This window comes from Tasmannia lanceolata, unplaced genomic scaffold, assembly GCF_043159265.1.
Source record: "Tasmannia lanceolata isolate RefF3 unplaced genomic scaffold, GAP_Taslan_0.1 ptg000006l, whole genome shotgun sequence".
Lineage (NCBI taxonomy): Eukaryota > Viridiplantae > Streptophyta > Magnoliopsida > Canellales > Winteraceae > Tasmannia > Tasmannia lanceolata.
In genome coordinates this window covers 39215900-39243005 of record NW_027518683.1, presented here as the reverse complement: position 1 = coordinate 39243005, position 27106 = coordinate 39215900, and the positions used below count along the sequence as shown (strand labels likewise).

At 37.8% G+C, this 27106-nt stretch overlaps 2 pseudogenes across 1 annotated transcript in view; both read left to right on the top strand.

Moving 5' to 3' along the window:
* Positions 1 to 14390: 14390 nt before the first annotated feature.
* LOC143878983 (uncharacterized) lies at positions 14391 to 17623 on the top strand (annotated as a pseudogene).
* LOC143878982 (transcription initiation factor TFIID subunit 1-like) overlaps positions 17433 to 27106 on the top strand; it is a 33158-nt pseudogene continuing 23484 nt past the window's right edge. The window contains exons 1-7 of the transcript XR_013251110.1: positions 17433 to 17436; positions 17630 to 17887; positions 18118 to 18284; positions 19752 to 19923; positions 21469 to 22583; positions 23485 to 23687; positions 23893 to 24129. The product of XR_013251110.1 is annotated as a transcription initiation factor TFIID subunit 1-like (transcript). The remainder of the gene's footprint in view (positions 17437 to 17629; positions 17888 to 18117; positions 18285 to 19751; positions 19924 to 21468; positions 22584 to 23484; positions 23688 to 23892; positions 24130 to 27106) is intronic.

The following is a 27106-nucleotide window of genomic DNA, read 5'->3' as shown; positions in this document are numbered from 1 at the left end:
TTTCACGGCTGACTTTTGCCTGAGAGAACAGCAAAATGTAATGTACATTTAAATGAATAAGACAAAATCGGCAAAAGCCATTTCATGGCTGACTTTTGCATCAGAAAACAGCAAAATGTAATGTACAGTTAAATGAATAAGACAAAATCTTCTAAAACGTTTGCCTGTGTGGCTGTTCTCTCGTCCAAAAGTCAGCTGCGAAATGGCTTTCCGCTCCTTATTTTATGTTTATGTAGTGCATGTGATGTTTATTTGCTATATTTTATCTGTAATATGAGCCCTTGAAAGATTGTGTCGTCAGGTCTGTGCCTTTGAGAGTATGCAAGCTGGCCTTTACCGACTCAAACGCTTAGGAATTAGCAGGTTGACACACCCTTCGGGTCTTTCTTCTGCAATGAACCAACTCCCTGATGAAGCCATTGCTCTTGCCGCGGCATCACACATCAAGAGGGAGTTGATGATAACTCCATGGAATCTAAGTAGCAATTTTGTGGCATGTACAAATCAGGTATGGAATTATTTATGTGTTCATTGTTTGTAATAATGTTGGCTCGTAAGTGTAGATTTTTTTTTTTGGGAGGAGGTAACATAAAATCACGGGAAACACTATCTAGGAAAAGCAGTGAAAATTATGTCCTGACCGTGGAAAATTGGCTATGCATGTGACTTATATACACCACTGTTATATGCACCATTCACTGGTGTATACACGTTGTAGGGTAGAACCTCTTGTAATCTACTTATATAATTAAGTATATATAATTTAGTAGATTTTTCTTTTATGCCCTTCGGCTTAGGTGCATTGCATTGCGGCTATTATGTTTTTTTAATGGAATTTTTTTAATGGCTTGGTTAGGGGGCTATTATGTAAGATGATTTGACTTGTAGTTGTATACAGGGAGGGGACATCATGAGGCTGACTTGAATTCCTCCTTTCTGTAGTTGATAAATTAATGTTTAAGGCTTTCCTCCTGGTTCTCTTTATCATCTCCTCTTTCCTGTCATGATGGAAAAATATCTTATGGAAGCTACTAATTTCTCACACGCCATGAAGTTCAATTGCCTAGTTGGTAAGGATACTTGTTTAGTACTGGGTATGTCCCTAAAAAACGTAGATCCATGATACAGTAGAATCAGTCCTTCACCTTCAATTCGTTACAAGATAAAAGGAATTAGTTGGTATTAGTTGATTAGGGGAGTCTTCACTGGGGTTTTTGGATCTGCGCCTGAGAAACGATCAATTTTATTAAAAAGAACGAATTGGTTGAACCAGTATCATTGTGTGTCTAGCCTGAAGTTCGCCTCTACCCAGAATTAAAGAAGTTATTTAGCGAATACTTCTCCTTGCTTGTTTTCTTTGCTCCATTGTCCAAGAGTAGCATGTTAGTATTAATTCAGGTCAGAGCAGTACATTCGTAGCAGTGGCCATTGGATTCCTTTTATGACTCTGTAGAGCTCCCATGCCGAGAGAAGTTTGCTGCTAGGTCCTGAGATGGTTCTTCCAACAACGGTTTGACACTGTATCCAACATGCACAATCACAAAAGAGAAGATGGGAAAGCCAAAAAGCTCTCTGTAATGCCGAACACATGAACTCCTCAAACTCTGGAAACTATAGCTGTAACCAAAAGTGATCAAGTTCAAACAAGTTAATGGAGATCCAATTGTACATTTATTCCCAGAATATATTAAAACAAGTTGTCATATCTCTGAAAAGTTCTAATAAATTAAACAAATGTGCTGTGACTGGTTTCAGCAGTGTTGAAAATCCTCCACTGCTTGACCCGCCTCTCAATTAAAGGTATGCATGGTGTAATACCTGGGTCTTCCACAGAGATGGTGTGGCATCCATAATGTCATTAAAGGTAGATTAATCAAGTTTGATAATTAAGTCTTCAAAATAGGCCTTATATTAACATAAGGTAGGGTAACTTAAAATATTTGTCATTGTACATAAAAATCTGTCCAAATCAACATAATAATTTTGGTAAAATAAGACACAAGTTTATCAAAAGGGCAAAGTCTATAAAGCCAAATACATACAACCCATATAAGTTTTGTTCATCAACTTTATACGATAGTCCAAAATGCACGGACTTACAAAAACACCACTAACACCGAGGGGGCAATAGAAACCGGACTCATCCCCGTAAATCTCCAAAAGCGGCCCTCTCACATGCAATGCTCCTCAATCTACATCCATTCAACGAATGGATCACACTAGCTGAGTAAACAATGCTATGCTTATGCTATGCATGAATGCATGTCAAGTAATAAATGTTGCATATAATAACCAATAATGATCAATACTCATTGGACCAAGAGTGTCAAGCAAATCAAGGTATCATTAACAATCAAGAGGTTCAATAACAAGAAGCAAGACAATAAACGCTGTATAATGTAACAATGAGCGAAAGCATGTTAAATAATTCTGGCAATAAGTCATTGACTCATTCTCGAATAATGAAGCAGGTACTATACGAGTACGATTCAAGCGTTTAAATACCTCTATATTATTCAGTCAATGAATTGTTATAAATCAATGTACCACAACAAAATAGGAACTTAGAGTTGTGTTCATTTCTCAATAATTCGAACAACTCACTTTGAAAGTTTGAATTCCAAGTGAAAGTCTAATTTGCAAACATTATAATAGACTTCAAGATTTCATGAACTTAAGCATCAATTCCATTCTGAATTTTCAAAGTGTTACCAATCACCCACCAAATGGTCACCAATGTTTTAAAGTTCACTTGTCAGTTTATTTCTTTCAAACACGCGATTTTATAAATTCTACATCTAAAAGTATAGAAGTCCGAAAGGGATAATTCTAATTTCTTATGATCCTTGACAAGCTAGAATACTACATCACAAAATTTCTATACTAAATTTGTACTACAAAGTTACCAGAAATTCAAGCAATTTCGTTCCAATTTCATGACCAGACAGTGAAACAGATTTTATTACTATTCTTGAGTTTAGTCAGACATATAACAAATGATATAAGAAATTTATGAAATTAATGCTGTTTGAAAGATTGTAGGATAAAAGTTGTGAGGACATCATTTTCATTTGATAATTACACAAGTAGATATAACCAGTCCCTCACAATAGATATAAGGGAAACGCCAGACAGAAGTGATGTTCAGAGTTTCGTATTGGGATTTCTTACCGTCTGTTACAAACAGAATTTTCTAGAAAAATCCTGAAATCCAGATTCTCTTACCTTTCGATCACATGCCGAAAACTTATTAAATATGAACTGGAAAATTTGTGGGAGTGTCAAACTTGACAAAGCCAGAAAATTGAGATTTTTTATGGCTAGATTCAGTAAAAGAAACTAATCAATTTTAATTTTAATATTTTTACATAGTAGGGATATAATGGGAAAGTTTTCTCAACCTAATTTTTCATTTTCTATATAGAAGTTTTTTTTTAAGATGAAGAAACTCAAAACTTGTGATAAATGTAAATTTCAGAGGACCCTATTGGGTTGAGTATCATAGTTGCCAGCATGGCAAATGGATTCGGGAAGCGAAACGGGTAATAGAAATGGGAAACACAAGAAAAAAAAAAGAGGGGAAACGAGAAACGGAAAAAGAATAAAATATCGTACGAGAAACGTCTTAGGAAACACATTAGAAATGTTTCAGAAACGATAGAGAAACGTTTATGAAAACGCATGTGAAACACAATGAAAACATCAAATGCATGGTTTTGTTGATTTAAATTTTGTTAAGTTCAATCAAGGATGGCCATGGGGGATTGGTATTGCGACGTTTGTGCTTATCGGAACTTCCAATGGAGGTGGCTTTGTCGCTGGGAAAAGCAACATAATCGGCAAAATGCACCCGAAAGTATTCCCCCAAATTCATAGCAGTGGAGAAAAAAACAAAACAAAAAAGGAGAAAAAAGAGAGATGAAGAGGATTTTAAATCGGGAATTAGCTGATTGGGGGTGCCCCTCCTGTAAATATTTCAATTTTAGCTGGAGAGATAGATGGCGGAGATGTATTCTGGAATCAAAGAATTGGACTCATCCTCCGGGTGAGAAATACAATAATATGGACCCCGAATTGGATCTTAATCAAGATGATCTTTGGCCCGACTCGAGGACAATTTCCATTATCTGTAAGGTAGGCTCTCCGGTCCTTTCCTTTTCCGGAATTGAGGTGGAATCAGGACTATCGTCACTTAGATGTCTAATTGGCAAAACAAAAGAGTTTGGATCTCCGGCCCTCTCTATATCGGCTAGCGATAATCTTTATGATCTTTGGCGGTGGGCCAAAAGAATCTGGAACCTCCCCTGCCTCTCATGCCCTTGTCTGCTATCTGCGGGCGAAGTTTTATTTATCTTCAAATCAGAACAAGAAGCTGCAAAGATCCTGGACAAAGGCAATGATTTGTGGAAAGATCGCCTCCACTCCCTCCTCCCTTGGTCCAAAGATTTCTCCCCAGGGCTGGAGGAATTTTGGGTCAGATTTTATGGTATCCCTCTTCATGTTTGGGCCACATCAACAGTTCTTTTTGGTCGAGTCCTAAAAGTAAAAATGGAAGGGAGCCATAATCAGTGTATGACCTTCGTCTCTGTTAAGATTCTTGCTCCGTGGTGCAAATTTTTACCACCCTCTGTTCAAATTCAAATTTCAGGACAAGCTTATACAATTGGAATTGAACCTTTGGGGAGTAGGGGACTATCGTCTCCGAATAAAGAATCACTCCTATCATGCTCCAGCCCCTTGAATTTTTGCTCTCAAATTCTGGAAAATTTTGTGTTGGTGGCGGAATGTCCGCCTGTTCTTTCACTGGAAAATCTTGGCCGGGGAGCCGTTGGACCCTTGGGGCCCTCCCCTTTGATTTCAAATTTCAAACCTTCCTCCTTGTCAGAATGGTCTCCTACCTGTGGCCTGGGCTATATCTAGAACCGGAAATGGGTTAAAATTTAAGAAATCTCCGATGCAGAGCCCGTCAAGGCATGTCAGTCCTTTTCACACTTGGTCAAGGAAAGGACGTTTTGCAGGAGCGAGGAAATATTTAGGTATTGTCAGAGAAAGATCTATCATATCCCTTCCGGAAAGTTGCCAAGGGGGTCGTGTGAAGAATCGCCAGATAATAACAATGCACGATGCAATCTTTCGTAGGGGATCCCGGTCCAAGATAAAGGAAAATGTAGTAGGGCCCCCCTTGGGCTCATTTGGTAAGCCCACCCTGCATCGTAATCTCCTCGTTTCTTGTAGATGATGAGTTATCCTGATTGGTAGATAGGCTTCCTATTTTGTAGATAGGCATCTATTAGTTAAAATTTTGGATATTTCTGCTAAGAGGGTGGTTTGACTAAGCTAGTAGTATATACAGTATTATCTTGCGTAGTGAAAAAGGATATGGGTGTGTGATGACGGCCACTTTTGGTGGTGACGTCTCTTTGTCGATATTAGGATATGCCTTGTCGGGCAAGTAACCTAATTTTATAACAACTGACATTATCGAAAAGAGGTTGTGGGCCAAGGATGCGAAGATATGGGTTTTATTTAATGGGATAATAGGTCAATTTATTAGGTTTGTTCGTATTCTTAAGCAAAGGTAAGTAATACTCTTATCTGGTGGTTCAGAGAATGGCTGCTTCTTCATCTGTTCCCCGTACCTATAAGAGATTCCATATTACAAGGAGTGGTTTCAACATCGTCAATGGGTTCGTAGCCTGCAATATAATATTACAAAAGCCTCGGTGGAAGCCCTCACCATCCCGGAATAAGTTAAAGGGATTATTAAGCGTCAGTGGAAGCTGTTAACTAACCAACTTCTCCAAAAGCTTAAGCTGTTGGAGAAAGGCGTTATTTATCTTTTATACTTTAACATAAGCAATTTCAGGAAGACTACAAACTCATTCCGAAGAGTTTTTCCCTCTAACAGGTACACTTAATTTAAAGGAGTTTTGTACACCGGTGTATAAACTTCCTTTTTTCCAAGGCTGGTTGGAATATACCAATACCCTGTGACGGCTAGAATGGGACGCAAAACGAACCCTATGCTTTCACAAGATAGCAGAGCTTATAGCTCTCCAGAAGAACCCGGTGGAAGAGGTTCCCTATCCGCAGTTTGCCTCGAATTTTTTCCCGGATGATATGGAACAGGAGTTAGACACATGGTTTTAAATTTCGACCGAAATTTCGGATTTCGGTGGAGACCAACACCGAAACCACCCAAAACCGAAATGGTCATTTATTTCGGCTGAAATTTCGGTTTTTCCGAAATTTGACCCACAAAAATCTGTTTTTTTTATAATTAATTTAATATTTCACCGAAATTTCAACCGAAATTTAATAATGAATAAAATATTTGTTTCGATTTTTGTACCAGATTTCAACCTAATTTTGAAATTTCAAGGTCCGAAACCGGTACCGAAACCGAAATTTTAAACCTTGATTAGACATCGGGATCCTAATGGTGGAGCTGAGCGAATGTGTGTGATAGTATTAAGCTAAGGCTCGTTTTGTTAATTTGTTTTGGAAATTGATGGATGGTTTTTTGGAAGCTGAAACATAGAAGAAGAAGAATGAATTTTTTAATAGTTTATATGGATGATACACTTGTGGAATTTTAATTCTGTTTTTTTGGAAGAAAGAACGGTTTGATGGAAGCTCGGGTGGGGGTCCTAATACTGGAAGAGATATAGGTGCTTCTGGAAAATATATGGTGTTTCATCTAAAGAGTAAATGATCATTGAATGTGCAGGAGTGATAGTCTCAATGCTACTTTCGTAAGTCAGGGTATGCCCTGACTTGCCCTTATAGATGCTATGTAATGTTACTAGGGACTTCTTGTCCCCTTTGTATCTTTCATGGTATCAATAAATATATGTCGCCTTTGAAAAAAATTTGTTAAGTTCAAGTTTCTATTTGGATATTTATTACTTTTAGTTTTTATTTTTATTACGGTATACGTTGTTGTTTTCCTTTTAAATATCTATTCCACAATTTTTCTGCGTGTTTTGTTTTTAAAATGATTTTCATAAGTTTCACACATATTTCCCACACATTTCACATACGTTTTCTACAGGTTTTCCATACGTTTTTCACGTGTTTCATATAAGTTTCTTATATGTTTCTCATGCATTTCAGAAATGAGTTTCCTTTCCGAAACGCATTATAGGGGAAACGAGTTTCCCACCTGCCCAAGGAGTTTCTGGCTACTATGCTAAGTATAATTGGAGAAGAATATATGTGACTAATCTACTACTATCTAATGTTTAAGTACTTTGCCATATGTAATGCAGACGTGTACAATTGTATACTATGGGATATTATATGCTCTAATAGTATACATATCCTGATCAACACTATACCATGTACAATATCTGGGATCGTCCTCCATTTCAAATATATATATATATATATATATATATATATATATATATGGGATCATCTTTAGAATTATCTTGAATCACGTCCAAAACCTGTACCATTTCAGTTTTAAATCCATCTGGTAATCCTTTCCATTTACTTCCTCGAGTCTTTGGTTGCACATGCTTTGTTCATGATCTTACTCCTAGACACGATAAGTTAGATCCACATGCTATTAAATGTGTATTCTTGGGCTATTCTCGTACTCAGAAGGGCTATAGATGTTATAGTCCTCAACTTCGCCATGTCTACGTATCAGCCGATGTTTCGTTTTTTGAGGATACCCCTTATTTTACTGAGTCCGTTTCTATACCAGTTCCTGCTTCTCAAGTTTCGCTGCCATTATCCTTTCCAGTCCCGAATTTGTCGCTTGTGGAACAACCCAAGCCATTGGAGGTTTGTTCTCGTTGAGGTTAGCAGTCTTCACTGCCTCCATGTCCAAACGACACCTCATGCCTACCAGCTCTCTCATAGCTCACAGGACTCCCTACTGCTCCGAGGTAACTATTTCTCTTGATGAGGCCCCTATTTCATCTCATACACGCTCTCGTTCTACACATCATCCCATTTATGATGTGGTCTCTTATACTCATCTTTCACTCACTTATAGCTCCTTTTTATCATCTATATCCTCTGTTTATGTTCCACGTTCTGTTATAGAGGCTATGGCCCATCCAGGTTGGTGAGCAGCAATGGAGGCAGACATGGGTGCTATGAAGTCGTATCATACATGGCACTTGGTCTCCCTTCCTCTAGAAGCGCAGTTAGTAGGCTGCAAGTGGGTGTTCGCAGTAAAACACATCCCAGATGGGACAATATAAAGATTGATGGCTAGATTGGTTGCAAAGGGGTATACATAGACTTATGACATTGACTATATTGAAACCTTTTCACCTATCGCCAAAATCCCTTACAATATGAGTTTTGATATCCCTTGCAGTGAACATGTCATGGCCTCTCTATCAGCTTGATGTCAAGACCGCCTTCTTGCACGGTGATATGCAGGAAGAGGTATATACATGGAGCAACCTCCTGCGTATGTTACTCAGGGGGAGATGAAGCATTGTGCCTGCAAGCTACAAAAGGCAATATATGGCCTTAAGCAGTCCCCTTGTGCATGGTTTGGAAGATTTATTGAGGTAGTGATACGATTTGGCATGAAACAGTGTGCCGTAGACCATTCAGTGTTCAGCTCTCAAGGCAAAGATGGTAGGATTTTCCTGATTGTTTATGTTGATGATATCATAATTACAAGGAGTGACAGTGTAGGTATGTAGAAGTTGAAAGAGTTTCTTCAGAAGGACTTCTGCACCAAAGATCTTGGTCGTATGAGATACTTTCTAGGGATAAAGGTAGCACATTCACGTGGAGGGCTATCTTTATCACAAAGAAAGTACGCACTGGATATATTGGAGGAGACTGGTCTTCTGGGAGCAAAGCCAGCCTAGACTCCCATGGACCCAAATGCCAAGCTTTCACCTGATCAGGGGGAGTTATTAGAGGATCCAGGCAGATATTGAAGTTTAGTTGGGCGATCGATTTACCTTATTGTCACACGCCCGGATATCGCTTATGCAGTTGGCGTAGTCAGTCAGTATATGAGTGCACCATAGACATCTTATTGTTTGGCAGTTATTCAAATAATGAAATATCTGAAGAAAGCTCCTGGTAAAGTATTCAGATGCAGATCAGGCAGGATCTCCTGCAGACAGGAGGTCTACAAATGGTTACTGTACTTTTATTAGAGGTAACATAGTGTCCTTTTTTTTTTTTGAACAAAAAAACAGTGTCGTGGAAAAGCAAGAAACAAGAAGTCGTATCAAGGTCAAGTGCAGAAGCTGAGTATAGAGCCATGGCCTATACAGGTTGCGAGTTGATCCGGTTGAGGTCATTTATGTCAAAGATTGTGTTACCCTACTCGTCGCATGCGTCGCTCCACTGTGACAATAAGTTCACCATTCTTATAGCCATGAATCCAATCTTTCATGAGCGGACAAAACATATAGAGATGGATTGCTACTTTATTTGTCGTCAGATTCAAGAAGGGTAGATTTGCACTGTGTCTACAAGATCAAATAATCAAATAGCAGACATGTTTACAAAACCATTGAGCAAGGCTAGATTAAGCGATTTATGTAACAAGTTGGGAATGTATGATATACGTATTCCAGCTTGAGGGGAAGTGTTGAATATAGCTTGAGCGGAGTGTTGAGTATGGCTGTATATGTGCGTGCCCCACTTTGGGGGTATTTATGTCTTTCTCTATGTATCACACGTAGATATATGTATATTGTGTGCATGGGAGGAATTGAATCACTCTCTCATTCACGCATTCTCCACCATCTCTCCTCTCCTCTCTTCTCCACTCTCAACCCTTCAATATGTAGAATTAATAGCTACCATATGCTTCCTAGTTGGGTGGAAAGTGGAAAGTGCACTTTCACAGAAGCTTTTGTGAAAGCTAAATTCTTCTCATTTCCCATATTTAGGAGAAGCGTCCTTCCTATGTGCTTCTCTTAAATAAGAGTACGCTTCTTGTTTAGATGATTATTTTTTCCTAAAAGAGTGTTTTCTCCTTTGATAACGTCGAAGAAGTGAAATTAAAACTTTAAAATATCTGTTAGTTTCAAATAAACTATGTAGATATTGTTCCAAAAACTTAACCTTAAATCTTTATGAATAAAACATATACAACTATATATTTCTAAGACTTGTAATTCTAATCAGCTGTACAATTCTCTTATGCTTTCTATACGCATCTTGCCTGCTTTTAATGAGGCTTATTACTTGCTTCGTGTTGACTTTCTATATTTCCATATTTCATGTTGACTTTCTATAATTCTTCCGACGTTTCGTCTTTACTTTCCTTGGAACTTTTCGATTCCCGTATTTTCTTATTTCTAGATTCCTCAGTCCTCACTTCCTGCATCCAATCCCACCTCGCTTCTTGCTTTCACTTCCCACTGTAGCAACTATGATTTAGAGTTTGCATTTAGACACTATGATTAAGAGCTGTACGTTAAATTCTTTATCCATAAATTAATGCTTGGATCTAAAACGAAAGTTCTAAACTTGCTGTTTCATGGTCTGTTGATTGAAATCTTTATTGTTTATCAATAAAAAAGAAACTTTGTTCTTTTTGAACGTGTATGCATACTAGGTGGTCATTTTCTATTATTACTCTAGTTTATTTTGTATGGCATTGAAGCTTAGCTTCCCATGTTTGTGTTTCATTAACAAAACCAACTTGTGAGTGCATGTGGGTTTAATAGTTCTGATGTTTTTTTTCTTCTGATACTCTTTCTTGCTTGTGTGCTATTATGGCATTCTATTTCGACGGGTAGTTTATCTGCAAATTAATTCGAAAAATATTTATTGTTGTCTTTCAGGATGCAAAGGAGCATATTGCTGCATTGGCTGACAAACTTGGCCCATCCCTTAAAGTGCCTTGAGAATGTAGCCTTATCTTTTAAGCTTGAGACTAAGCTAACTTGTTTCTTTTGTAGTTGTCTATTAAATCACCGTCTACACCAGCAGATGCTTCTGAACAGGGTGAGGTACATGCTCTAAAAAAATTATGTTTTTTTAACTTTGGTACCAATCTTGCTTTCCTACATTGGTGGTCTTGATTAAAGTTTTCTTCTCAGCAAAATTACTAAATTTAGTGAATGTAGTATTTTCGACCCGATTAAAAAAAAGTATTTATGAAAAATTTATTCCTTCTGAATATTCCAAGCGGATGTGGGAGATAGTTTGGGAATGAAAAGAATGCCCCAACCAAATCTACCTTATGTTCTTTCTTTTTATTTGATGGCTATTATTTTTAGGGACGATGAAAAAGATTCTCTTTTATAGTATTTCTAATTAGTGGAATGATAATTTATTAAAACAAACAAGCATGATTCATGAAAGAGGGATAAACTTCCCACCAATTTAGTAATGGAACAAAAATTTCCAATTGTTTCTGGCACATTAAATTAATGTACACCTTTGCCACATACAGATATGCCATTACGCCACAAGGCCCACAACTAAGCTTAGCAAGCGGGTGCACCTTAGACTTATTTTCCCATGAACACGAGATGATGGAATTCTCAGAAGAGGACAAAAAAGCTTCAGTGTCTCTAACATGAGAGAAGAATTTCCTCGGAGGAAGAACATTCTACCACAAACTTCTTTATTAATTATCCAACTTTAAGCACAGGGTCCCCTTAAACCCACAACTTTTATCGCATGATCATATAGTTAACTTTAAATCAATCTCTAGAGCCATAACTTCCACTTTAATTTCATGTGAACGGATATCTTGATTTGCATAGAGAAGGATTATGAAACTACTAAATGGTCTGAAATAGTCCAACCAAAACTTTCTTACATGATGTCACTCACACCCATCAATTATTGACCTTTGTAAACTTCTATCAAACATAGCCTTTAACTAGTTTAGGAACACCCCCCCCCCCTGCTGTGATGATTTCGAAAATATCCTTGCAAGCATGAAGCACCAACATAGTCAGACTTCATTTTCAATAGGAATTGTGTTTGAATCTATATCTTGGCTAGGGCAAAAACTCTTTTTGATACTTGCACAATAAGCTTGTGGGCAAGGTTGTTAGAAATGAGATTAGGGTTAGAAGAGAGGAAGAAGAAGAGGAGTGAAGGATGGAGAGTCTCCACTTAGGAAGCTCCTCATGAATATGATGTATATATAGGCCCAAACTAGGGCAACAACATACAATGACGACAATACCCCTAACTAATACAAGTAATGTCTAAACTAACCTAATACATTATTCAACACTCCCCCTCAAGCTGGAGTGTATATACTATGAAGCTCCAGCTTGCTACAAAGAACTATGTCAACAACTAAAAAAGTACAAGAAGCTCATGCACATCCAGCTTGGTATAACACTCATCCTCAAACTGGTGTGGTACATACATAATGAAAAACATAAACAAAAAAACAAAAGCCACTATGAACAGCATCGAGATCAATGTCCATCAAAAGAGTAGCTCCCCTGAAGTAGCTCAACAACGAGAGCGATCAAATAGGGCCTCTCCCTGAATTAGAGCACGACGAACATATCCGCATATCGAGGGCAATGGAGGTGCCATGGCAAGAACAACTATAATTCATCAAGCAAAAGAGGCACACCAAAGGTGCGCACAACGAACATTGGCAAAGCAGCACAACGCCAAGTGAAGAGGATAGCAACTGATGGGGAAACCATCGAAGACAAGGTCGACGGAGAAACTGTTGCCTGGAGAGAAGGGATAGAGAGAAAGAGGATAACCAACCAATGATGGGAAACCATCATCTGGAGACTAGGTCGACGGCATGAACATCGTCACCTGAAAAGATAAGAAGATAGGAAGAGGATAACCAACCAGCGATCGGGAAACCATCGTCTGGTGACAACGTCGACGGCATGAACATCGTCGCCTGAAGATAAGAAGAGGAAGATAACCAACCAATGATGGGGACATCATCGCCTGGAGACAAGGTCGACGGCATGAACATCGTCGCCTGAAAAGAGCATACCAACGATGGGGAAACCATCATCCGGAAAGGAGAGGTCGACGGGAAAAGACAGTCGCCTGTAAGAGAGCCGACCAACGATGGATATGGAAGCCATCGCCCGGAAAATGAGGAAGAAGATAACATGAAGGGATAAGGCAAAAAGCCGAACAACACGAAGAGACATGAAAACAAGACAACACTCCCTCGAGAAGACAAAGACAACACTAACAACACTCCCCCTCAAGAAAAGACAACAAAGTGGACAACACTCCTAAGAAAAGACACAAAGAACTAAATGAAAACACTCCCCCTCAAATTGAAGGTCAAATACCTTCAACTTGCAACAAAAAGAAGACAAATAAGGCACTACACCGCTTTCGGACATTTGATCAAACACTTGGTGTGCACCGTAGAGAAGAATACTATGGAAAGATGACAAACAAGGCACCACACCTCTCTTAGACATTTCATCAAATACTTGGTGCGCGCCTTGAAGAACTACATAAAAGACAGAAGGTAATAGAAAGAAAGAGATGATAAGAAGATGACAACAAGACAAGCACGAGAGAACAACAAGAAACAATACAAGACAACACTCCCCCTCAAGTTGAGGCCAAAGGCCTTCAACTTGAAACAAAAAGAACACTTTCAAGGCACAAAATCCCTTTGAGACATTTCATCAAACACTTGGGGTGCACCTTGAAGATGAGATGAGAAAGACAAAGGCTATAGGCCAAAAAAGCTATAGAGAAGAGAAAATAAAGAGAGCTTTGGAGTGGAGGAGAACCCAAAATGGGTTTACACAAGTAATACAAACTTGATTTTTGTTTTGTTTTGAGATATACGATAGAGGGAAAATGGGTTAAAAACGAAATGGGTTTGACGAAATGAAAGAGAAAGAGTGAGATTTCTAGGGTATAGAAATGGTTTTATTTTTTATTTTTTATTTTTTATTTTTATTTGGGTATTGTAGCAGGTTATTGTAACGATTTACTGTAGCGATTTACTGTAGCGTTACTGTAGCGGTACTGTAGCGGTACTGTAGCAGTACTGTTGTGGCTTACTGTATCAGGGAATGGAGGAGTTAGGAGAAAGGGAAGATGGGCAATGGGAGGAGGAGGAGGAGAATTGAGGGAGAAACTATAGAGAGATAAAGAGAGAAAAACGAGATACGAGAGAGATACGAGAGAAAGGGATGATGGCATGGAGGGAGATACTCTTCTTCTTTCCTTCTTGAAGGATCAGCCCATTGGCTCTGATACCATGTTAGAAATGAGATTAGTGTTAGAAGAGAAGAAGAAGAAGAGGAGTGAAGGATGGAGAGTGTCCACTTAGGGAGCTCCTCATAAATATGATGTATATATAGGCTCAAACTAGGGCAACAACATACAATGACTACAATACCCCTAACTAATACAAGTAATGTCTAAACTAACCTAATACATTATTCAACAAAGGTATTAAATATCAGTTTCAGTTTTGTCGCCACAGAAACAGAAACATTTCGGTTTCGGTTGGAAAGTTCGGTGGAAATCTGTAAAATCACGGAAACATACGGAAACATTTGCAAATGATAGAATTTAAAGATGAAACTTCAGGAAATGCTACAGTATGCACAAATACTGACTTCTCCCATCTTCTCAAGACTTGCTCCTTGCAAAAAATGGAAATACCCAGAAGGCAGTTTTTCCAAACCCTAACCCTATTCTTTCACTCCTTCCAATTTACTTCCGGATTTTCCATGGATTTCTTCAAATCCTTCTTCTCCAATGATCTAGAACCCTCACTTCCTCGGAAATTTCAGAATGCCGAATCCAAATCTCCAACAAATCCATTTGAACTTGTAGAAGGAGAAGAAGAAAAATAGAAAAGAGAAGGGGATCCAGGACAAGAACTTCAATTCAACGAACAAAACCTCAATCCTAACCATAATTTCTCTGGCAATGGTGGTTGGTTGGAGCTTTGGTGGGCTGTTCAAAACCTTTGCCACAAAATCTGATTCAGTTCTCCAGACATACCACCGCGTTCTCAAGGAATTCAGCTCCGGGCTAAAGAAGGGCACGATGGTGATCTGTGAGGCTGTTAGCGGTGCTGTGAAAGAACTCCCAGTGTGACTGGTGTTTCCGTTGGACAAGAGTCGCCTGAATCCCTTGGGCAGGCGATCAACGACTTTGGATCTCTGTCTGGTGTGGACAACTGACATCATCTCCCAAGGTAAGGATGCAATTCTCTCTGCAGATCACGATAGCGATTCTTTTGATGTAAGAATGTTAGTAGTTCGACTCTGAATTCAAAGTTGTACATTAGATTTGAAGCGCTGGTTATTGGACTTCAGTCCGATTCAAATAGACAAACCAGAGGATTTGGATAATTTTAATCAATGGAAATTGGGGTTTTCGTTGACGGAGAAGCGGGAGGAGATTATGAATCTCTGCAGTGAGAATGTGATTGTGGAAGGGATGTTTTCTAAGCTTGTTCCGAATGTTTTTGATCACAAGATGTTCTGAATGTGATTGTGGAAGGGATGTTTACTAAGCTTGTTCCGAATGTTGTTGATCACTAGACGTTCTGGATTGGGTATTTTTTATAGAATTCACAAGCTCAAGCAGGTGGAGGATGCTAGGGCTAACCTTGTAAAGAGGGGCAATTTTGAGGGGAGATAAAGAGGAATTAAGTTGGGAGGTCAGTGGGTTAGTTTCTTACTCTTTATTTTAATTTTCAAAAAAGAAAAAAACGAAAAAAGAATGTTGGGAGGTCAATGATGAAGAAGAAGAAGAGACTAATGTCTTGGAGTCCAAGAATGATTTGCCTGAAAACCGAGTTCAATAAGGAAGAGTGGAAGACAATTTTGAAGCTTCAGAATTGTTAATGGAGAAAAAACCTATTTATGTGTTGCAGATTGAGCATATTCAGGTTGTTGCTAAGACGGGGAAAAGTTCTGATAGCAAAGCTACGGATCTTGGGCTCTGTCACAAAACCCGCTAGCAGTAGAGTCTGATGGGAAAGTGCTGTCCGGAGGAAGAGGCAGACCTTTCTGAAACAAATAGTGATGAATCAGTGGCAAAATTCGATGAGAAAATGTTTCTGGAAGGGAAAACAGATCCCAGTGAGTCGAGCAAGGATAGTGATTTCTCGGTTGTGTCAAGCCCATGATTTTAAATTTCGGCTGAAATATCGAAATTTTGGATTCGGCCATGACCGAAATTTAAAACCGAAACCGAAATTTAAAAATTTCGTCCGAAATTATAACATTTTTACCGAAATTTAACGAAACTGAAATTGCTACTGAAATTTTGGAGTTTTCGGCTGAGGCCGAAACTGAAACCGAAACCGAAATTTCAATCTTTGGTCAAGCCAACCATTGGTACAAGAGGATGATGACCTTGGGTGGGATGAAATTGAAGATCTCGGTAGTAGTGATGAGAAGAAGGTGACTGCTGGCTGAAGCCCAACTAGGGTAAAAAATACGCCAGTGTTGAAGTGCTATTAATGATGAGGAAGATCTGAGTTGGGACATTGAAGAGTATACTGTCTAACAGTGATCCTAAGACAGAAAACAGTATACAATTTATTGTAACATGTCCTCCTTTACCACTTCCACTTTTTTATTCTCGTGTTTCATTAACCATTCAAAAAAAAAAAAAAAAAATCTCGTGTTTCATTTGCAGGTGTGTAGTTGTATAGTTCGTTTATCATTGTTTGGTCACTTTGCTTCCTTTATGATGTAAATGATTTCCTGCATCTCTCAGACAATTTCTAAGTGAAGCAATTCTATCCCTTGATGTTATGAAAGCACAAATACACACTTAAAAACCATCATATGAGCAAGACAGCCATCCATAATGGTTTAAAACATCGAACACCTAGTGAAATGCACTGTCACGCACGTCTGATAATTTCGTACGCAGCAAATTTCTCATGTAATTCAAATAAATATTTATTCCACCATTTTTATCTTTTGATTTGCTCCAATGTTCCATTATTGTTTCTTGCACTTGGTTTCTGGTCTTGGAATCCATATGGTGGATTTATCAGTGAAACTTTTTGCCATATTATCAGTGAGATTCTTATCTACCCTAATTTCATCAGAAGAACTTCGTAATTCTACCCCTTTTTCCTTGGCATAATATCTTAGTGCAGTGGCCTGGCCCACCCTAAATGCCTCTGCTGTTAGCCCATGTTATGCGACCGTAGGTTTCATGGAATCATCGGAAGGAGAGGGCTAGGGGCTATGTTGGTACGAGATTGAACTTCCCAATTCCATGGGGATCCAATTAAATCAATTTTCTTGCATGCTTGCAGTGTCGTTTTCTAGACATACCTGGCTTTCAGTATTTAAAACAATGCTGTTGGAAGATTTGCTGACTAATATAATTAGTTCTAATCCATTCAAAATGGTAGTATTAAGGCAATTAGAGCTAGGCAGATTGATGTATGCTGGTTTTCCTAACAATATTGACTGATGCTATTTCTATATGTTACTTAATGTTAGGATAGAGATTCAAACTCTGTAATGGGTGTGATTGGCCTCCTATGAGTCCTATCTGACATAAACCATAGATTTAGAGAATCTGAGTTAGATTTATCGTCCAAGACTCATTGTTTATTGTTTTTTTGGTTGCCTGGGAAGGTATTTTATAAATTCGTGTAGAACACCTTTTTTTTCGTTTTTTTTTGAATGGTTGGTGTTGGTTCACTTTTCTGCTGTAGATTATGATAAAAAGCATGAAGATGCTGTTGATTATGAAGATATTGACGAGGATTATGATGTGCGAGAGATTCAGGCGGTTTCGGAGGAAGACCACTTGCTACCAAAGAAAGAATATTTATCTGCTGAAATTTCATTTGCTTCTTTGGATCATAGGGCTTCGGTCGTTGATGAAGAAGATTATGATGATGATGAGGATGCTGCTAAGGAACACGAGATGGCTGAAATTAATTCTGAACCCCCGGCAATTTCTTCACGAGGTTATCCCATTCTACTAGCTATTGAATTTAAAGTTCGTTTTCAAGTAAACATGTTATTATTCTTTATGTTGGTATAATTCATAATTTTAGGTGATTTTTCATCTGACATTCTGACAAAACATTTTAATAACCAGTCATTTCTGCTTTAATTTTTAAATGTATCTTATGTCTTAAGTTTTAAGTTACAAATTTGCAACATCGGTTTAGTGACTGATTTGTTAGTTCTTCAGGTGAGCATCTTGGAGCGAAAACTGTCAACTCTCCCGAAATAGGTTTCGAACCTACAACCAGTCACAACTTATCATTTGAGAAAGATATTTCTCCCACTGATGATCTGCCTTCTCTTGGATCCTTTGAAGCAGAAAATGTCTCTGTTGATTTGGATGAATTTCAGGAGGTCAGCTTATATGGTTATTATTATTGTTCCTTTAGATATTATTTGTTCATGAGGGCATGGTATTATCTGCTTGTCCTTGCAATTGCCATCCTGTCCACAATCCTTTATTTCTTGTAGGAATATTCATAACAGAAGACTTCTATACTATGTTTCTGAACCTCTTTACCTCGATTGTACTGCTGTATTTGCATTTTTTTCTGCCTATGTTGTTCCTTTGACCACATCAGTCTCCTAGTTTAATAAAATCTCTACGTTATAAAAAATAATAATAATAAAAGAACTTTTTTTTTCCAAAAAGCTCCCATTATTCAATAACAACCAACGATAACTTCATATTTATACTCTAAAAGAATGAATGTGAACATCTTCTTAAGAGTTGCAAGTCACAAGTTCCTTTGAGGCACCACTGTAGGGTTTGATGAATGAAGGCCATCTGATAAAGCTCTTGGATTAATGGTTTTTCTAAATTGGTTTAGAAAACATTTGACTTACTGACTGAAACCGTAATTTTGCATTGATTCGTATTTCATCCTTTATGCCCTTGTGAACGAAGGTTAATTCTTTTTTCAACTTGTTCCACACCAAGGATCTTCTAGCTACTCAACTGCTGACATGAAGCAAGTTATCTCACTTTTGACATTGTGCTCCAATATTTGAGCTGAGAGGATGATGTCCACTTTATTTAGTTTTGATATTTTCTTCTCTATCTATTTTATGATCTTTTCTGATGGTTGTTAGATAACATGTTGGGAGTGTAAGAGCCAATGAGAAGAGTGTAATTTAAAGAGAGGGCTGCTAAGATCAAAACAAATGGGTGCACATATCAGCCCCCATGAATCATTACAATAATTGTAAGGAACCAACACCACTTGGTTAACAATGGCAAATATAGTTCATACTTCCTTTTGTCAGAAAACTCTCATTTTGGTTTGCAAAGTGAGGTCAACAGTCTAGGCCTCTATTAAAATAAAGATTTCCATCCCTTAAAAAAATAGAACTTGTTAGAGAATCATTATTTCATTGATCAAGTTACCAATAGAAAATGAAGCTTTAGTTGTACTTCTTGGAGAAGACACTACATTCCAAACTTCTTCCACGGGCAATAACATGTGGGTTAGGATATTGTTTTATATGCACTAGGGAGAAGAATAAGAGTTTAGACAAATCTTGAGACATGCTTAAGGCTAATATTAGTACATTATGTTCCCACTGTGTTACCACTTGACTAGAAATAACAGTTGGTAATGGCTAATCTTAAGACCCGCTTATTTTTTTGTACTAGATCTTTGTATTGTTTTCGTTGGAGTTGGCTAGCCCATTATACTATCGTGCTCTGGTTTTATTGATGCTTCTCAATTTCTTGTGAAAGTTATTTACTAAGTAAGAGTACAAGCAACTCCATAGTGCAGCATTTAATTTTTGTAATTTCCTTTTATAACCTTGGTGTTGTTTTATATGACCTGATAGGAAGAGCCTTCAGTTCAGCATGAGACATTTGATGGTAAAAGGAGCACTTCTTTGCCTGTTTTGTGTATAGAAGATGGGATGGCAATCTTACGGTTCTCTGAAATTTTTGGCGTTCATGAGCCCTTGAAGAAAGGGGAGAAGAGGGACCGTCGTAGGTATTCTATTCTTAAAGGTATGTGGTGTTTTCAAGTAGCTGCTAACAATATTAAAGAAGTGTACTGGTAATATGATATTATCATTTTGGTTGTAGCAAACTATTCTGTTCATGCAAAACTTGGTTGTAATTCGTGATTTTCATTATATGCGCATTCACTGATTACACAATTATACCGTACAAATTGTTGCCATGAAATGTTATTTTTTTTTTGAATGGTTGTTGCCTGGAAATGTTGATATCGTGCTGCATGGGTGAGATTTTTGGTTGCAAGGTATTATTTGGGACTAGTACAAAATGAAGAAGCAACTAGCTTGGGACAAAGGCTTTGTTGAGTTGAGTGTAGTTGAGTACAAAATGAAGAAGTTGATCTGTCTAACAGCTTTCTAGAGCTGCCATAAATATGGTCGTTAGAGATCTCAAAGATCTTTTTAATTATTTGTAACTTTAACTTTGAAACATACTGATGATTTATGAAATTGGCTACCTTTCTCAAAAACAACCAAACATGCCAACTGATTAGAAAAGGAAAACACATACATGTTTTGGGATTTATTTAGGCTACTGATATTGGGACTACCATGTTTTAATAATTGCACAAACTCAGCTTATCTTTTTTTTTGAAGCACAACATCTTTTTCTTCTTTTATTGGCTTTTGAGAGCTTTTTGGGAACTGTAATTACCTTTGACAACTGTTTAACTAATAGAAGGCAACATGAGTCCGGGCAATTATCAAAACATGGTAGTGCCAAAATAACTAGCCTTTATTTAATGCTAAATACCCTTTTGCACCTCGCAATCCTTATCCACACCAATGCTTTTAATTAGGAAAAGAGAGGCAGGATGTATGCCTTAATTTGTGAGGTACAAGTTAAAATTACAAAATATGGATGATTTTTTTTTTACTTTGGATAGACGTTACAATTTTCTGTTTTAAATTATTTCTAGATGCATTTCAACATAAATAGCAATTGCCAATTTCTGCCCTAGTTGTTACCAGTCTTCTTTTATCCTATGATTTGGCCGACACTTCGAATTTATTGCCAACTCATGTGTCCTGCCGTGTCCGACACGACACGCGTGTCCAAATGTGTCAAAACTCCTTTGGACACTTTTACTTGTATTGCTGGAAGTGTTAGACCTAATGTTAGTGTGTGGACATGTTTTTGTACTGTGTCAAGTTGATATTCTGTTGTTTTATTGTGTTCACCTCATTTAGACAACTCGTATCCATGTCGAAATTGGACACACAAATCCATATCCACAAATCATGATTACGTATACTTCCTATTTTAGACGTGTCCTCGTTTCTAAAGTTTGGGGGTTTGCCGTGTCTGACACTCCGTGTCCGTGTCGATACGCGACACTCATGTCGGTGTCCACAAATCATAGCTTTTATCGCATTTCTTATGCAATAATGATGATTTTGAGTAAGTGTCATAGACTGATTTTCTTTCTGTTTTTTTTAGCAAACTTCTTCCTGTTCCTTCCATATTGTCATGGATTTGCCTGTTTTGCTAACTTGCATCGTTTGGGTGATTATATGATGCAAATGCTTTCAGAAGGGCATAAAACCATGGATGCTTCTGATAGTGTTGAAGAGGATGAGGAGGTTTTTCTGAAAGGTTCATCTCAAGGATCACTTATTAGTAGACGCTCCTGCTTAACTCAAGATGATTATGTTATGGGGAGGGACAGTGATGGGGAGCTGGAGATATTTGATGTTTGGGAAGGGGTTGATTTGGTGTCTACTCAGGTAGATAAGCAAAGGCAAAATTCGTGTCTCTGTGCACAGCCAATGAAGGAGGGCGTGACAGAAGATCTCTTCGCTGGATGGCAATCACCATTATGTCCAGAATTTTTTCCTCTTGATCAGCAAGACTGGGAGGATGGAATTGTTTGGGAAAATTCTCCCCAGGTTAGTCACGAGTCCTTTGAGAGTTGTGTAATCCCTGGACCTGACTCTGAAGCTTTTACGAATTCTGAAGTAGAAGTGAATCATGGGCCCCACAATTTGAGGACAGACTTCTATGTGGAGCCAGATGAGAAGGATCATAGTATTTTTCTGCGTAGCTGTCCTGTTTTGGTGGAGCCACTTGGTTCAAGAAAATATTCAGAACCAACAAATGTTCCATCCTCAGAAAGGAATTATCATCCTCAAATATTGAGATTAGAATCTCATTCGAAATTAGATGATTCACAGTATTCTGTAGTAAGAATGGAAAATCGATCCGAAGAAAATTGTAGAGGTGATGCCTTGCGGCACTTGAGCAAACTTTCCTTGCAAAACAAGGACTTGCTAGTGGGTCTTGGTTAAACAAAATTATCTGGGAACAACGTGATTCTATTCCCAGACCAAAATTGATTCTTGATCTTCAAGATGATCAAATGCTTTTTGAAATTTTAGACAACAAGGATGGTAGAAATATTCGCTCTCATGCAAGGTCTATGATAATCACTCGTTCCTTGAAGGGCGGCTCTGATGATTCTTTTGATCAACATGGTCAAGCAGGGGCATCTATTGGTCGATTCAATATTTCTAATGACAAGTATTATTCCAACAGGAAATCCTCTCAACAATCAAAATCCCATGCGAAGAAACGTGCAGTGCATGGTATTAAAGTTTGCATTCAGTACCCGCTCTCAGACTGCAGACAATGAATCCCAAGTCGAGCAAGTATGAATCAGAACTATTCATTCCTTTTGTGATGTTTCACTACGTATTTGTAATGTATTCAAATTTTCTTCTGTTGTAAGTCACATTGAAAACTATTTTCGTTGTTTTCTCTAAATCGTAAAAGTGAAACTCTTTAGTTTTTATTTTTTTATTTAGACGAGGAATGGGTGGATTTCAATTTTATGAATGGCTGGATTAAGCTTCTTTATTGAATATGTTATCTTTAATTTAGTTTAGAAGCATTAAGCAATGAAGGAAAATACATAGATTATACCGAATATGGTGATCTAGAAAAAACAGATTGTTTGTTAAAACAAAAAATGAGAAAAATATTCATAGAGCCCCAACTCACGCTGAAATCATGTAGATTAAATGAACCGTTTATGTTTTTGTTGATTTGGAACTAGTCCTAGACTGGAAAAGGGAAAGCTTAGTTCATTACTTATGAAGAGAATGTTCCCAAATTCGTCGATATGCCTTCTATCTGTCAATTTGTGCTTCTTCCATATGTTTGATTCTCAATTCAAGTAAAAATTAATAGAAAATTGTTATATGGCATCCTGGGGCAATATGCCGAAACAGTGAAAAATGATCGAAATGAGAAGAAAATGTGCTTCAGGATGTGTCTTTACTCAACCTAGAATTCACTGGATTTTGAAACCAGTAGTTTAATTAATCAATACAGGCTGGTTCTGTCGGAGTACTCCATCATCCATTCATGATAAATTCTAAATCTCTGGTTATGCTATGTGATACTACTTGCCGCCTTGTTGTTGGATCTCCAAGTTTTTACATTTTTAGGAATATCTGGTTCTTCAAAATATTGGTCTGGATTTTGTTACTTTTTTTTTTTTTTTGCAAAAGATCAACTGTTTAAAGTTTATTGTCCTTTTGTTTGCAGTAAATATATTGCTAATTTTCATAGACCTAAATCTCTATGGTACCCCCACGACAATGAAGTTGCTGCCAAGGGACAGGGAAAGCTCTCTAACCAGGGACCTATGAAAATTATCTTGAAGAGCATGGGGGGTAAAGGGAGTAAGATTAATGTGGTTGCTGAGGAGACCATGGCCTCTGTCAAAGAGAAAGCATAAAAAAAGTTAGGTCAGTCATCTTGCTGTTACTTCCTTAAGCTTGTTTTTTTATTGAATCCTTCTTGTTTCTCGTAGTTAATTGTTTTCTGTGTGTGTTCATGCTATTAGTTAATTAGACATATCTACTGATTTGTAATTTGACATAGCTGCTGTTGTTTGTTAATTGATCAATTTAAGTTTAAATAAAGAAATTTTATCTTGGAACCCTTGTGCAGATTTCAAACCATCCGAGAAAGTAATAGTATTTTATTCTGGGAAGGAGCTTGAAGATGATAAGTCTCTTGCCATGCAAAATGTGCGGCCAAATTCCTTGCTCCATCTTGTGCGCACAAAAATTCATTTAGGGCTAGGGCTCAAAAGCTTCCAGGTGAGAATAAACCTTTGCGTCCTCCTGGGGCATTTAAGAAGAAATCTGAGCTTTCTGTGAAAGTTGGACATGTGTTCTTAATGGAGTAAGGGGCCTTCTAAACTATTTCTTGAATGCACCATTTCTTGTAATCATATAGGGATTGGCACTACCAATAAGCCATCAAATATAATTACATATTTGAATCATTGACAGGTATAATTACCCTTATGTTGGAATTGAAATCATGACTTCATAAAAGTAGCATTATTGCCTCGTATTTAAGTTCCATTGTCAACCTTCATATGAATCTTATATTTTTCTCCTAGTTTTATCAAAAGGTAAAGTTGTGGGTCTAAAATTTGGTTTATAAACCTATGTCCCTCCGTAGAGTTTTCATACTTGGCAATCCATCCCAGTGGACCTTCAAAATCAGGATTATTTTCTTGGCATTTTACATGATTTAGGAGTAGCATTCCTTCGTTCTTTTCTGGATTTTACTCATACGGGTTTATATTTGTTTTCAATAACTCATATTACAGATTTACCCACATGCACATCCATTTTTTCTGCCCTTACCATATCCATATCTATGCCCCTGTTGTACTGCACACTCTTTTCTATGTAGCATAGAGTTCTCTGTCTCATTTTTTGTTCTTGTAATTTTTTTTTTTGAAATGGCAATATATTAAAAAGGAACCGAGATGGTCCACAAAGAGAAATACAAGGAGGAAAAGAAAAAGCAATAAAAATAACTAGAATGTTTAGGAAACTTAGTTCTTTTGCTTATCTTTGAATTTGAGAAGAAAATCCTAATGTCATGTAGTGGATGGTTTAGATAAACACCATTGTAAATTTGGGAGCATGTGGCCCACCTATGAAGCACGGGTACGAGATGTGGGTACGGGTACGCGGGTACGTGATTTTTCGAAAAACCCGGGTGTGGGTACGCCTGGGTACGCCGAATATAATAATATATTTTTAGATTTTATTATATATTTATAAAAATTTTAAAAATTAAAAAAATAATAGGAGAGCAATCAAATAACAATAACATCACCAAAATGGAAGATTCTAATATTTCTCTTCATTTCATAAGTGATTAAGTTCCAATGTTCCATATTTCATCATAACGCACCAAAATACCAAATGCATCATTTTTCATTAGAAAAGAAGTTCGTTGCCTCATCTCCAATATCGTCCTCTACATTGTCGGTATAAACAATGGACTCCAATTCCGACTCATCCTAGGAAAGAGTAGCAACTTCAAGTACCCCAACATCCTCAGAGGAATCAAATGTATCCCCACCTATATCCCACATCTTTGTCTCTCCTTGATTATATTTTGGAGATTGTCTTGATAGGAGACGAAGATTGCTATGAACAAAAACTAAATCTTGAGCTCGTTGTAGAGTTATCTTGTTCCTCTTGAAGGGATGCACAAAAGAGTAAGTGCTCCAATACCTCTTGGCACAAGATGGAGATAAATGTTGCATAAGAAGCTTCAATGATATACTTTGAAGCATAGGAGTACATGTACCATGGATGGCCCACCATTCAGGAGGCTTGATAGTGAATCGTTCATTGATGGAATCAATCTCATTGAATAATCTGGACTTCATAGAGAATTGGGCAAACTCCACTTTAGCCCTCGTGCGATACTCGGAATTGGGGAAGTACCTTTTGAAGCACTTTACTCTCTTCGTATAAATTTTTGCATCCTTATGTGGAGGCACCCGGCTTGAATCCTCACTAAGCCATTGCTAACTATAATACCTTTAAGAAAGAAAAAATTAATTTAGTTTCAACTTTCAAATTAAAAGTAAGAAATAAACATAGATAGCTACTAATCCAAATAAATATAAAGTCACCTAACCTTGGATTCAATGAATGAGCCAAGCAATGAAGTGGAGTGTTGCTCTTGTTCCAACGATCAACAAAAATTTTGTGCACCACGTCATAAAAGGTGGACTCCGCTTTTTTCCTCTTTCCTTCCTTCCTATATATCGCCGCCTTCACTTTCTCTATCATGGTGTCCCACAAATTATAAACCAAATGAAAGCAAGGCGTATCCGTGTCACACTCTCTAAGCATGTCATAGATAGGGGATGTAAATGAGAGTATGTAGTCGATAGAATCCCACAATATGTCATCTAACACCTTGTTTTTCACAAACCTTGCTCTCCCCACATCATTGTCACTAATCACAATTGCTTGAAGACCTTGCTTTAAGAGTTTGAATTTCTTAAGCATGACAATAACACTCACAAATTGTGTCTCTGCCACGGAAAGCAACTTTAAAGTATTGAATTCGTTGAATATGGCTAATCTCATGGAATGATTCATTATGAAATTCTTAATGATCATAACATCTCCCGAAACATCCGTGATTCAACTACATTCTTCATATGTATCTTGATTTGTTTTCACATTTTTTGCCGCACATATATTCTTCAAAGCAAGGTTGAGGGTGTGCACCACAGATGGGGTCCAAAAGATGGAAGGAAATTGCGCCTCAATAAGTTGTCTGGTTGCCTTGCAATTTGGGGTGTTGTCGGTAATTACTTGGACAACATTTTCATGCCCAACCTCTATAATTACCTCCTTCAACAAGTTGGCAATAAAATGTTTGTCCTTTGTCTCCCCTGAACAATCTATTGCCTTGAGAAACATATGCCTACCATCGGTTACCGCATGAAGTTAGTGAGAGGCCTCATTTGTGAGTCGCTCTATCTATCACTAACAATGCTCACTCCTTTATCTTTCCATGTATCTGTAAGGGGTTGCAGCAACCTATCAACATTTGCCCTCTTTCTTTATAGTAGAGTCGTCCTTAGCAAATTATATCCCGGAGGCAAATATCTGGAAAGTGCATTATTGGCGGCATACGAGTATGAACTCGAGTAGTGTGGGTTCCTTGGTAGGCGAAATGGCACGCCACCAAAGTAAAACATCCGAGCAATCTCGGCATGTAGTTGATCACGGGCAGCCATGTTGAATGCCTTTTCAATAGCACTCACACTTCCACTTAGACCACTTGTCTTCCTCCTCTTTAGATCAAAACTTGGAAGGACAAACATACT